This window comes from Epithele typhae (genome assembly GCF_022376455.1).
Source record: "Epithele typhae strain CBS 203.58 chromosome Unknown BXZ73scaffold_99, whole genome shotgun sequence".
Taxonomy (NCBI): domain Eukaryota; kingdom Fungi; phylum Basidiomycota; class Agaricomycetes; order Polyporales; family Epitheliaceae; genus Epithele; species Epithele typhae.
Window position 1 is genome coordinate 80,776 of NW_025954290.1, and position 14,718 is coordinate 95,493.

The window sequence follows — 14,718 nt, forward strand, 5'->3', positions numbered from 1 at the left end:
TCGTGCTCGTCTGAACGGGTTCGGACTTGGTGCCAGGCCGCTGCGCGGGCGACTCAACTCGTGTAAACCGTGTTTAAACACCGATGAAAAAGCGGAGTTCATCTTGTGTACCTCAACAGCGTTACCTCTCAGAGATAATTTTGAACAAGTGTGGGATCTAATCGTGTACGTCTTTTTCCTCCTACACCTTATACTTCGTCATCATCCGAGACAAATTGTACGCCGCCGAGATGAGTGTGACGTGCCTACGGAGCGCGTCAACATGGGATACTCGACTATGAGCGACCGAGGTACGCACGTAAAGCCTTGCACCGCGTTGCCGAGCCTGTGGAAACACCTCAGTCGTCAGCCACCGACGCTCACGTTCCATCAAGATACGCACGCTTCGCCCGCGTCCGAGATCTCCTCCGTGCAAAGCCCGAGGTGGTTCGTGTATTGCAGGAAGTCCTGGCACACCGCATCAGCGTCCTCTGGCAGCGCGGCTCCGCGGCCCACGCACCTCGAACATCGCGACCGCCTTGCCCTGGAGGGACTTGTCGTGTTCACTCGCGCGCGCGAGGGCCTCGATGGCCCTGGAGCGAAGGCGTGGTCAGCGTGCGGTTCGCGCCGAACCGGACGGGGAGCCGGGCGTGCGTACCAGAGCGTGCACAAGCAGAACGTGCCCTCCTCGCCGCCGACGCCGTCGTCCGTCTTCGAGACGTCGTAGCGGTACACGAGCCCCTGCGCGCGCGGACGGCAGTCAGGTTCCGGACCCGGACGGGACCGTCGAGGACGCCGCTTACGTTGGACGTCAGCCCGCCCCGCTCGGGGGTCTGCAGGATGGCCTTGAGCGTGCTCAGGAAGCGCGGGTCCGCCTGGTCCCGGTCACGTCAGCGCGCGCTCGTCGGCGTTCGATCGGAGACGGATGAGCGTACCGGGGTGGAGAAGAAGACGAGGGGCATGATGAGCAGCGCGGAGTCGAGGATCTCCTTGTCCTCGTAGCTCTGGGAGAAGAACTGCTTCTCCGGGTTCCACGCGTTCTTCAATATCTCCTCGTACAGGTTGTCGCGCGCGAGATACCACTCGTTCCGGCGCGGGCAGGGCAGAGAGCGCTTTTCCGCGAGCCGGATGCCTGCCAACATTCAAAGTCAAGAGCGAGCCACGAGAGGCGACACCGCACGCACCGCGGTCGATCGCAACCCTGGCAGAGGCCGCGCTCAATACGGGACATTACGACCAGAACATGTGGCGGACTCACCACATCATGACCTGCATGTGTGATCTGTCAGTAGTGCTACAGACCGCATCAGGGTAACACGAACCTTAGAGTACTGCATCCAGGGATGTGATGGTCAGCCTGTCAGTTGGTACCGAATAACGAGAGAACCTACAGTGAAGTGCCTATGGCGGTTGCGGACCTCCCTGCATTTATCGGGCACTCTTAGTGTTCGTCTTTTCGTTGAATTACGACATTCAGGGGATCCTACTGACCAGATAGACCTAGAACGCAATTGTCCTTAGACCGAGAAGGGACGGCAAAGAGACGAACCAAAACCTACAGATCCGGCTCGTTCACGTGAGCAATGACGACTAGGGAGGGGCACGCAAATCAGCCACCGAGATATCGAAGAAAGTTGTCCTGAACCAACATTCGACGCTACGTAGATAATGAGCAGATTGCTACACGTAAAATATGGAACAGCGCTCACATTTCTCGGATGGCGACCCTGGAGCCGAGGGAGGACGTGCTCAGCGGACAGTTGTGAGGATGGAAAAGACGACCGACCAGGTATCGTAACCCTAGATCCTCAATGTTATCAACCCCAGCACGATGGGGGAAAGCCAGTACTTACGATGGGCCTACCATACTGAAACGAAGTTAGCGAGATTCACATCATCAATGATACAACTTACCTTCTGCGAAAGGTACACACAATCCAATCTGACAATGCGGTTCATACACATGAGAAGACCATCCGAGCAGAGGAACTCACAATTCTCCGTAGATATCCTAATGAATGAAAAGTGTGATGATCTGGGTCTTTCATAGTCTGCGTTTTCATACGCACCAGCTGTACATGGTCTATAGCGCCGTTGCCAATCCTGCGTCGATGTGAGTCCCACAAGTGCCAATGACGTCATAGGAACGGATCTACCGCACGGGCTTCGAACCCTTGTGGCCGTCTAGATGAGAGAGCTCTTCCTCCGGGAAGTCTTTCTCCCCGTGTATAGTGTACCTGGAGGGTTTTTAATAACTAGGCGGCGCCGGATGTAAAAAACCGTACATGATCTTCAGCGAACCGTCGGGATCACGCCTCCTGATGCGCTCGAAAATGAACTCCATGTATGCTGTTGGATTATGGGTGCTCGCCATGACCTTCCCTATTCCGATCGAATTTGACCAACGTACCAGTAGCCTCATGAGTAAATCCGAGCCGGATCAAGGCGTAAAGAGTGAATGAGGAGTCGCGGATCCACGACGCCCTGGGGACGAATCAGCTCGGTTCGGCACCATCCATCAACCTTCATACCGGTAGTCCCTACACATTCACGCAATAAGTGCAATATCGCAAATACGAAATCCGCAGGAGACGCACCAGTTCCGCGTACCACCAATGTACTCAGGCAGGCTGAACGTTGGGCTCGCGACGACGGCACCCGTGGGCTCGTATATGAGCAGCTTGAGCGCCAGAGCACTCCGATTGACCGCTTCCTTCCACGAGCCGTTGTAGGTGGACCGCCTAATCCACGCGTTCCAGTACCGGTTCGTCTCATCGAGCAGCTCGCGCATGAGTTTCTGTGCAGCGGCGCCCTCAGCACATCGTCCAATCGGGAGACAGCCCCGCGCACCTTGGTGAGGATGGGGTCTTCAGGAGGGCGCAATGTAGTCGCCCCAGCGACAAGCTCTACAAAACTTTATCAGGATCGGGGAGACCGTTCTGCACGCGCGAGGGGCACGCACTCTCGTAGGGGACCCCGATCTCCCGCGCGAACTCGTGCGTCGGATGCGCCTGGGGCGGCAGATTCACCTCCGGCGGGGTGCGCAAGACGAACGTCACGGCCTGACCCTCGCGGAGGACGACCTCGGTGTACACGCCCTTGCCCTTGTGCCCCTTGCTGTCGAGGTCGAGGGGCGAGAGCTCGAGCATCGGGACGTCGACATTCTCGAGTGCGCTCTCGCCCACCCAACGCAGGTCGAGCGTCAGATTGGCCTCGGGCGAGGAGAAAAGCGCCTTCTGGTGCCCGCTGCGCGGAGACGTGGGCGAGGAGGACGCGACGGAGGGGTCGATGAAGATCTCGGTCGTGTGCGAGGAGCGCGCGTAGTTGAACGCGGGCGCGCACTCGACGCGGAGCGGCATAGAACCGCGGATGACCTCGACGCGGCGGATGAGCCAGGCGAGCAGGGGGCGCGTGGTGCTGCTGCTCGGCTGGCGCGGGAGGAAGTCGGTGACCGTCGCAACACCGGCTTCGTTGAGGTACCTGGAGAGGGGTCAGCGCAAATATCAAAACCGGGTGGACATGCACGCACTTGGTTTGGAGAATCTGAGAAATGTCGGACTGTGTAAGGCTCTGGCGTACGATCATGGTGGATGCTACTCACGTTGGAGTTCGGCAAGTAGCTCTGCTTGGTGGTGAATGGCGTTATGGGCGTGACCGACCAATGACCGCCCTGCAGAGGCGCCGATCAGGGAGGGTAGTTGCCTAGCGGCGTGGGGATAGTCTCACCTTGTCCTTATCCAGGATGCGGGCGAAGACGGAGGGAGAGTCGAAGTTTGGAACACAGTAGCTCTCAACTGCGAAGAAGGCGTGAGCACACTGCCGCGGAGGATCGGAAAATAGGGGGCACGGAAGAGGGAGGAAGAGCAGACTCACTGGAGCCATCGATGCTGACCTACGCGCAACCTCAGGCCTCAGTTTGGTTTCTACTGCAAGGATCCATGCGTCAACGTACGAGAGCAGCGGTCCGCAGGTTCCCGATGCTACACAGACGGCCCGGGTGAAGATCAGCCTCTGCTTCGGTTCTTCTGAGAATGACGATCGAAGGGGACTCACAGACCGTGGTCCGCGATAGGGATGTAATCGCGCTCGCCGACTGGCATAGGCTGGGTCACGTTCATGGCCTTGAGATTAATACCGGGGAGTGAGCAAAGGCGAAGACAGGAGGGAGAGGGACGCGAGCGACGACGGGCATGCAACGGGGGCTATATGGCCGCCGACGGGCTCATGCGGGCGAAGCGTTATGGCATCATCGACCCCGATCGCCCTCTGACGCGCTCGGCGGGAGAGCCGTCACACCCCCGTGACTGCACACACGTGATCTCGCCCCTACCCATCTCGGCCGCATCTGCCCAGATCTCACTGCTCAGTCAGCGCGGAGTCCATGAGAGGAGCTGCGTGCGCACGCACATTCGCCACACATCAGCGCGCCGTGGAGGGCGTGAATCTGGGAAGGCGCGAGCCGGGCATAGGCCCGGCGAGTGTGGGAGTTACGTTCAACGCTAGAATGTCCCCAGAAGTCCATCGATGCACGCGTCTCATGCACATGTACACTGCTCTTCAAATGCCCGTTCTCCTCACCCTTCCGTCCGATGCCTCTTCACCTTGGCGCCCAACCTGGGTTCGTGACAGTCACCGCACCCACTCCGCCGTCGAGAACGCGGTCGATGACCAATTCCAGGCTCGGAGACACGGCGACGGCGTCCATCACCCACAAAGCGACCACGATCGTGCTGAGATGAGAAAGATCACGCTCAGCGGAAGGGAAGTTTCGGCGCTCGACAACAAACTCACTTCTTCCCGTGAGGATCGAGGATACCCGGGGGACCGGGAACTTCCACTGGGGCCCCAAGTTCGCAACGCGCTGTTCCCCGCAGCCCATGTCAGCCGGCGTAGCAGCGTGCGAGGGGCCCATGTCCACGCACCTTGCCGAACTGCCAACCGTTCACGAACAGGAGCGCCCGATACGCCTGCCCGAGTTCTTCCTCAAACGCGAAGCTCGCGAGAACGTCGGTCCCGTCTGGGAAGTCGAGGTCGAGGGTCGTCGCGAAGAATCCAACGCCCGCGTTCCCGCCCGGAAGGCCATCTCCGAGGTCGCGCTCGTCCCACAAAGACGTGTCGAAGCCGGGGAGATGCCACCCCTGGCGCTCGCCGAAGAGCCCGCCTTCGTTCAGCACGCCGCGGAGCTTGTCGGGATAGCTGCACAAGTCTGCGTCACTCTCTGTCGAGGCCCACGCTGTATGGCAGAGAACTCACTCGGTGAACCCGCCGACCTTGCCCTGCACCTTCCACGTGGTGATGTTCCCGCTATTGAGCTGGAAGCCTGAGATGCCCCGGGCTGGCTTGATGTTCCCCCATTCGTCGTTGCCCATGTTGTCCTGCACGACCGTGATGACGTTGCCTTGCCCTGGGACGATGGCGCCGTCGGGGAAGGTGAACAGCGCGTTCACGTGGTCTGACGCCGGGTCGAAGACGGTGCTGATGAACTTGTCGTTGATCCAGACGGATGCGGCGAACGCTGGGGGGATTCGCGATCAGCCAAGCCCAGAACGCGAGAGGAGGGAACTGACCTGTGCCGCCGTAGATAGTCATGTTGACCGAAGTTTCGGCGCCTGTTGCATTGAAGTGGCCTCGCCATAGAACAGTGTTCTCGCAGCTGCAAAGGTACGCTATGTCAATCATAGATCAATCGAGCGCAGGATCGAGCGCGACGCACAATCCATAGTCGCAACCTGCAGCCAATATCAGTGCATGCCGTCGCGCAGGCGTAGACGTGTACGTACCATACAGCACCGTTCCATCTCCAAACTGCGGCTTCAGGAAGATGTTCGTCGTCTTCTTGTTCGCGACCACCCACTCCGCATCATCAAACCCGGCTCCTACCTCTGGCAAGCTGTCCGCGTACCGCCAGTTCCCCAGCGCCACGGTGGTCTGCGCGTTCGCACTCGCCACCTCGTCCCTCACCTCCAGCCTGCCCGCGAGAAGATCCCTCCCTTTGCGGCTCACGGCGACCGGCGCTCCATTCCACGTCACCGCCTTGACGTCCGCGGGAGCGTAGATCGTCAGCGCGACACTCGCATTCAGATCGCCGCGCAGCGCGAGGGCCCCGCGGCCGTCGAGGGTGGCGTTGCGCACGAGGTACGGCCCGCCGACGAGCACAGTCGCGTTTGTGCCGAACTGGAAGAAGTTTTTGAAGCCTGGGACCGCAGGAGCGGGAGTGCGCGGCGCGCGCATAGGTGGCGCCCAGAACGTCGCGGCGGTCACCGGGTCAGCGAAAAGGACGAGCTGGGTGGCGGAGTCCCATAGCGTGACCAGCCCGGCGTCGCCAGGGCTAACTGTCAAAATCGTGGGGGTGTTGTCTGAGGGGTGGCCATAAAAAGCAAGGCGAGGGTGTGAAGGCGAAGTACTGATGCCGTCCAGTGTGAGCGCGAGCTCGTGGGTTTGGCCTGCGGAGCCGTAGAAGAAGAGTACGTCGCGTGCTCCAATCGTGCCAGCGAAAAAGATGGAAGCAGTGGTGTAAAGGACAGAGCCTCGAGCGCCGAAGGTGTAGTCGGTGATGACCACCGTGCTCTGGCGTCCATCTAGCGCAATGCCATCGACTGCTTGCGGGATCGTGAGCGTACCGTTGAAGGTAGGCACTGTGAGTGTGAAAGTGGTATTCGCGCTGGTAGATACATCAGTGGGAGTGACGACAAGCCAGAACACGAGACATACGTTGACGTGGAGTCGCTGTGGCGTGCAATGTGGAACCATGTTCCGCTGTCCGGATTCCTCAGGGACGTCACGAATATTCCTGTGCCGTGAATGGTGACGCCTGGGATGCCAGTACTCGAATTTCCCATCCAGTCCGTCTTGAGGAACTGCGGCGAGGAGCGTATGAACAAACCTTGCCGCTTTATCTCGTCGATCTTGTCTGTGAGAGCACGATTCTCTCGGATCGCTGACCCGTAGTCGTAGCTGGAGGACAGGTGAACGATCTGCTTGTTGCGATCTGATTATATGCGTACCTGCTGTAGACCCCAGGGAACGGTATACCGCCCAACTCGTACCCCTACAAGCGGCAATCGGCATCGGAATGCAAGAACTCGTTGAGGTGGCTTACCCGAAGAACATGTAATAAGACATCATCTTGATGTTCGCTGCCCAGTTGTTCTTGTAGAAAACTTCCTCGAAGTCGGGCCCAGTGAGTTCCTCGCAAGCATCGTAACCCGGTCCGCCCCACGGATCAAAGGAACCGCCCTGGAATTCAGGCATGTACCACGGCTGACTGGGGTTGACGTCCTCGTGCCACTGATGGTAAGTTTCCGTGACGCGATTCCGGTGGGTCGGATTGGAGCAGTTGAAACCCTGTGGGTACGCGTCCTGACCAAACATTCAAGGTCAAAACACCGCGCCGAGCAACAAAGGTGCGACCCTCACCAAGCCGTAAATGTCAACCGCGCCAGTGCCATTGATGAAACCCGCATGCATACCTGGGTCGTTGTATGTCCTGGGACCGAAGTCAAGGTATGAAGCGGAAGCGCAGTGACAGGCACCTACAAAGGAACAACGATGCCACCTGCTCTGTACTGATTCTCAAGGCCAGCGAAGTATTGTTGCGTTGGAGCCTCGGTCCAGAATCGATTTTCGTTGTCTGTGAGTCATAGTCCGTCGATCATGTGATCAGACTCTCGCGCAAGCCAGTTTGAGTGCAAAAACGCACCAACTTGGACGACTAGCAAGTGCGATTAGTATATGACAAGTACGGAAGCGGATCCTGGACACACTTATGACGGGCCCTCCTTCGGTGACTTGGTAGCCAACGCTCTCTTTGATGATTCCGTCTATGTATGGTTGATAGGCTGCATTCCAGTCGGAGGCGTTCGTTCTTACTGTCCCAGAGATTGCGCTGGTAATCCAATGGGAGATTCCACCAGAAGTAGTCTCTCCGTTGATCTGCGAAACTGATAAGTATATACCCGTATGAGCACCAAAGCCGAGGACTGACGTAAGGACCTGCATATGAGAATCGTCAGTCTCAAAACAAGGTATCCCTCGCCACGAACTGACCTGGACGAAGAATGATGAAGATACCCGCAAGCTGTGCAGCTTCGTACATAGCGCGAAGAGATCGCCAGTCATCAAAGTCGAGGGTTCCTGGAGCAGGATGCGACAATCCCACTTTGAGCTGGTAAGCACGCAGTTGTAGATCATTGCCAATACAGAGGACCTACTATGGATATAGACACTACGCGCGATGATCAGTTTGGTTCTCCGGATGGGCTCAGGAACATACCTCGCCGCATTAAGGCCTACCGCGACCATTTTCTGGAAGATGTCCAGCCACAAGTCGGGTACAGGAAGTCGGAAGGTATGAAACTCGCCCGCGCTGAGGCACTTGATGTGAGACGGCGTGACAGAGAGATGAACCCACTCACTGAAGGAACAGCCGCTGGCCATACAAGATGAGTGTGTGGTTGTCCCATGTGATGATGTCGCTGGCCCCGTTTGCGCGATGGGAGAAGCTGGTGGAGCCCGCAACCACGGCCACGCATAAGAACAACAGCAGAGCAGAACAAATCGCTCGGGAGGTGATGCCGAACGCCATGGTCGAAGATGGGGCGCGTGGGGGCAGCCTTCGCGGTATATATGCGCCTCAGCACCATCGGCCCGCATATGAAAGGCACAAGGAGCGAAGGAAAGAGTCATCTGCGAGGGCGTATGTCCATCGTAGAATATATGTGCGGGCCGGGGGGAGGACCGTCCGGAAGAAATAGATCACGTACCTGTGTCGCCTGACCAACGGCTGCCATTCTCCGGAAATTTGTGCCTCCCTTCGCGGTTTTGCCACGCGGAAAAGGCAACCCAAACAGCGCAGATTTGGCACAGTCAGAACCTAAGCTGCAGAATGGTAGGGGAGAAGACGGTTTGAGATGGGTGTTGTGGAGAAACCCAGTGGCGTAGATTGGGAACACAGGAGCACCAAGGGGTAGATGGTATGAACGATCCGGCGAGGAGATGTTCGAGCAGCATTGGAGTAGCGCAGACACACCGATGTGGCAGAGTCCGAGAGCGTTGGAAAATCCTGTCGCCACCAGTGAAGTGTCACAGTGCCTTTCCGGTGTGACACATCGTGACTCAAGCTTCTCTTGTACATATATAAGGTGCGACCGCGCGACTCACGTCATCGACTTGTCACTGCCTACATATTGTGTGCCAGGGAGTACAGGTAGCCATTATATGTTGATGATCATCAGGTGTTGAAACAGCAAGAGATCATTTCGCGCTTCACCATACATAGTCAATGCCACCAGGTCCTGTTTGGCCACGACCGTTCCTTCAAGGCGCCGCTCCTCCTCCCTCCCCCCTCCTCATCCGACTGTATCCTTCTTCCGGAACCGCATCGTTATTTTTGTCGTCTCCCTGGCGGTAGAAAGTAGGCGACGAGGACGATTCCGATCGCTTCGTTCCAGAAACTTGGCGCGCGCTGCAGGCGACAGCGAATCCCCCGCAGCGCTCACGGAGATGAAGGCAGACGGGTAGTCGACGAGTTCATCGATCCATTCGTGGAGGGGCGGCCGATAAGCAGGCGGCGATCCGGGGTAACGTGGGCCTGGAGGTGGGGGAGAAGGAGATAAGGGACGACGAGGCTCTCGTGGAGTTCCCCGTGAAGGTGACGGTGAGTCCCCCCTTGTCCGCGTGGGACCCGAGCCTGAGCAGAGGGTACAGACCACAGCGACCAAGGGCGAGTCGTGAAACCTTGTCGTCACGACCTGCATGCTCATGGGCACGGTGTATGCACTATATCGCATTCATGCTCGTCCGCCTCCTGCAGCGCTTCACGAAGATCACTCTCTGGCAGGACGAGCATCCCGCCGCGATGCTCTCGCCAGCCGTCGAGCGGTCTCCGCACGCCGTCGGCGGCCGCGAGCGTGTGTGGTTGCGTTCGCACCTGACTGCATATGCGAAGGTGCTCTGCGTGGTTTTTGGAGGACTGAGCGCTGAGCTCCCCGTTATATTTGCTTCCTTGCTGGAGCGATGTACATACTGGATATGATAAGATCACGATTAGATTACGTGCAATCTTAGCGCTCCCGCGCCACTACGTCGCGCAGGATGGCGAATAGGGTTCCCAACGAAAAAGGGTGCGATCAGCCCTTAGATGCAGGCCCACAGGCTGAGAACACTCGCCCACCCAGTGTCACCCATGTAAAGAGCCGCACCTGTACTCCGTACGCGGGATATAAATGCTTGATTTGAAAAAAAAAAAAAAAAAAAAAAAATTGGGTTCCCAACGATGTCCTCGTCGATATTTTCGAAAACGCTCTTTCTGCGCGCTACTATCCGATCTCTTCGGCGGAACGTCAGCTGTCCTGCAGCTGCACGAGGATTCTGCTCAACCTCTCCCACGTATGCCAGTCCTGGCGAAGAGCAACGCTTTCTGTCCCGCATTTTTGGTTCCATTTCAGAGCGTGCGATCGAAGTGGTCTCTCAACAGATCGGTTTCGTCCATTCCTCCAACGCTCTGGGAACATCTCCCCTCTTTTCCTCTGATTTCAGGCCAGGTCATCGTGCGAAGAACTGATCACCCCTGATGTGAAGGCCCGTCTCGTCCATTTCTCGCTAGAAATAATCTCCAAGGAGCCGAAAGACGAGGACATGGATCAAAGCAGATACACGGAAATAATTGGTTCATCATTCCCCCTTGATTCTCCTCGTCTGCAAAGTATTGCGTTGTTTTTTCCCCAGCACCGAAAGCTGTTCTTCTCAGATCTTTCTGTCGGCTCCCTCTTCAGCCAGTCGACGGGGTCCCAGCTACGAGCACTACAGCTGCATTCTCTCCCCATGGCCCTCTCTCCCATCTCTTTCCCACAGCTTACTCATCTCTACATATCGTTCGTGAATTGTCCCCCATCTGCGCATCTCCCAACAGCGCTCTTGCGTCTTCTTCCATTCCTACCGCTCATTGAGTTTCTCTTCGTCCACGAGGCATGTTTGGAAGCGGCGCCACCAATCACCTTCCAGCGCAAAGTTCTCATGAGGTCTATGAAGACAATAACGTCCTCCCGTTGCCACTGGCCTTTCCTGTACTCCCTCCTCGCCGGTTTTTCGTATCCCGGTTCTACACACATCTACATCTCATATGCAGGTGCGACCCCCACGGGATGACCATCCCGCGCATTCCTGTCTTCGACGGCGCAAGACGGATGCACGTTCGCTTCAACCCGTACAATGAATCGATGACCATCGATGGTCCGCCAGCCGACAAGCCCTCTCGACGCCCCATCGGTCGATTTCGCCTCCACAAGAGCTATCACAGCTTTGAGTTCACGCAAAACGACATCGACTTGCCGTTCGCATCGATCGCGGAACTCCATATCTGCTTCTCCGAGGACTCCGTCAAGCCGGACGCAGTCGACACCGTCCTCTTCCTCCTCGGACGCATGCCGGCGCTGACGGACCTCGTCCTCGACTTTTCCGACTGCAAGACTGAGTTCGTCGAGGACAGCACGGTCGATCCGTTCGCGGTCATCCTCGAGCCCCTCCTAAACGGCCCCGCCGCCCCCGGCCGTACCCTGTACCCCCACCTCGACGCGGTGGAGGTCAACTTCGGATGGAGGTGGCACCGCCTGGGGAATAGGATCGCGGCGCAGTGGCTCGAACTGCTGCGCGAGCGCGTTGAGCAGCCCGTATCCGCTGCCGATCGTCGCCGAGATGTGCTTGTTCACTGCCCAAGCTGGAGAGACGTACGGTAAACTGATTCGATGCGCGTACTTCCCCGGGGATGATGCCGCGTTACCACGCACGGAGGACGGGGAGGGTACGTGAAAGCGAAGGGCGGAGTGGAGTGGATGGTTATAGAAGGGCCGTGGAATTAGTACTGGTACGGGAACGAAAATTTTCATCTCTCTGCGGACATAGCCAGCATTCGCCGGTACTGGAAAGCCCCGACTATGATGACTCCGTGGTACCTTGAGGCGTCCTAGTTTTCGGGGTTCGGATGTTCGACGCCTGTCATTTGACGGACTACTTCTACGACTAGAATAACACTATTCCGAGACGGCGGACTGGTTTGTGTCGGGGTTGGTGGTACAAGGTGCGCCGCGCGGGCGTGGACGCGCGGCATGCGCATCAACGCCCGCGACTGCCGTCACTGACATGACGGCGTGAAGTGGATGGCGGAGGGTGTCGGTTTCCGCGGCGCACCTCGCGCGCATGCCTCCTCTAGCCTCGATGATCGAGTCATGCTCCACTTTGGGTGCAGGCTCCGCCTCCTCAGGCTGGAACACCGAGGGGATGGAGGTCGTGGTGTTTCCAAACTCAAAGCCGCTTGCGGAGGGCCGAGGCGCGAGTGCCCGCCGGGTTCAATGTGGTAGCGGTCGACTTCGTGTGGGGATGGCTGGAAACCGGTGGGTCGTTTGTGGGCGAACCCAGGGGAGCGTAGGAACATGGGTATCTCACGGTCGTCGCGGAAATGTGCCAGGTGCTGTCAGCCGTGGTTCTTATCGGAGGGTATGGACGAGACCAGCACGTAGCTGGGACTCACGGAACGTATTGTGGATCTGTGGATCAGGCTCGATTTGGGGTGGCGGGAACCTTGTATTTACCACCCGAAACGCAATGGCTCAACTCGAAATGGATGACGGTATCCTGTGACCACCAGGATCGCCCTGCACGGTATGCGGGTTGTTATTTGATGGGTCCGATACGATGGAAGTAAAGCGCACCTTTGGAGGTATAATGGTGGTCGCGTAGGCGATATCAGGGTACACGCACACAATCCAAGAATATGAGCGACCTTCCTCCGACTTCGTGCACCCCTGATCTGGAGCGCGTTTGACTACGGTCCAAACCATATTGCTGTCAATTCCCGTTCAAACAGCGAGGGCAATGAGAAACCGCGGCACCAATCACGGCGGATGGGATTACGTGCCAGTATCCCATCACTCCGAGATGGACGGACGGGGAAGGACCACGTCCAACTTGGGCTGGTTCGGCCCATCGGCGATGCAGTGCCGCCCGTGATCCTGGGGGTACGCTCAGTTGACTTTGTCTGTGGACGTGGCAGAAGCAGCCACCTTGTTCGAGTCGTCGGTGCTCGTTCGCGAGCTCGTGCCGGTTCCGGTTCCAGTCTCAGTAAGGACGAGCATAGGAAATGGGTGTCCTACGTCCATCGCGAGCGTGGTGTTCAACGCAAGCGCTGACCGCGAGGGTAAGTAGGAGTTGTCACTGTGGAGGACGTCGGCGGAGGAGCTCTGGTAGGCGTTATTCCGCATGCGCTCGAGGAGGCTCTGTTGCACCACTTGCAACATGCGTCTGCGCCCGAGGAGACACGGCGGGGGTGCTGTGGCATGAGGTGTCACCAGTGTGGGTGGGGCTGAGCGGAGATCTAGGGAAGACGAACCGCACGCTTTCAGAGATTCACCCCCTGGCGTCGTTGTGGACGTTTCAAGCAGACAGTTCTGCATACCGGGGGTAAGTACAGCCCGCTGACGACGGAGTACTCTCAAAGTTTCTCAAAGTTGAAGCTAACCGCGGTAGCGGGCAGCGGCGGTGGCGTGGGAAGTAGACGGACAGTGTGGCGGCGCTTAGACAAACAATAGCGCGCGTGAGGCTTTGGCTTCAAACCAAGGTCCACTTGCTCATACCTCTTGTCGCGCTGCAGACTCTACGCTCTCGTCAGAAACGGAAAATGAACGAGCCTTGAATCTGGGGAGCCGCAATTACGACCGGTCGACAGCAAGTCGCCGGACGACGCTGGAAGCCTGATACCTTTCTCAAACAACTTGGTCGCACGGCTGCCCGTACAGATTGCTGGGCGCGACGGGACTGTCGAATGTCTGATATCGCCTTGTATTCCCGCTCTACTTCTGGCTTCTGTGGACCCGTCGGTGATATCCGCAGTACCTGCGATCGGAGCTACATTCCAGTCGCTTCAAGCTTGCCACCAATTTAACTCCCGACTCGCCCCACTCTAGAGCTCCATCCTATCGCCAACCGCAAATTCCCCCTCGTACCGACGCTGCTTGTGCCTATGGCTACTCCACTCCACGCCTCTGGCTTGCGGGATCGACCGAAGCCGTATCAGAAACGTGTGGAGTTCCAAGAGCTCCCGTTTCGTTCGCGCTTCCAACAGCAACGCGAACGGATTCTCAAGTTCCAACGCAGATGGGAGCGAATCAAGGAAGACCTTCCACCACAGCTATCTCGAAGACATAGTACGTATCATCCTATTTGCTGGCAGAGATATTTTACATTCCTACAACTCGCAATCGTGTTTTAGTCGGAATGATCTCCATCGGTGCGTATATAATTATCAGACTCTCGCTCGCGTGCTCATCCGATCCAGGTGGTGTCATCGGAACGGGCTTGTTTCTAGGTTCTGCGGTATGACTTCATATATAGTTTCCTGGCCCATCTCTCGTTCCGCTTCTGATCTATGACTGCAGGAAGCACTCAAGAATGGAGGGCCAATTGGTTCCTTGATCGGATACATGATCGTCGGCAGCATGGTTTTCTGCCTTTGTGTCTCTGTCGGTGAGATGATCGCATTTTTGTTCGTTTATTACGCCGTTTATACCACAATCACTGTCTTACGAACATACCGTAGACCAAACGTGGGCGGTGTTGTCGGTTTGGCAGACCTATATGTTGATCCTGCACTTGGGTTCTCGCTGGGCTGGGCAGCGTGGGTGAGTACAGTATGTTTTTATATCTGGCACCGTCCTGATGAACTGAAATACGTTAAAGTACAACTGGAGC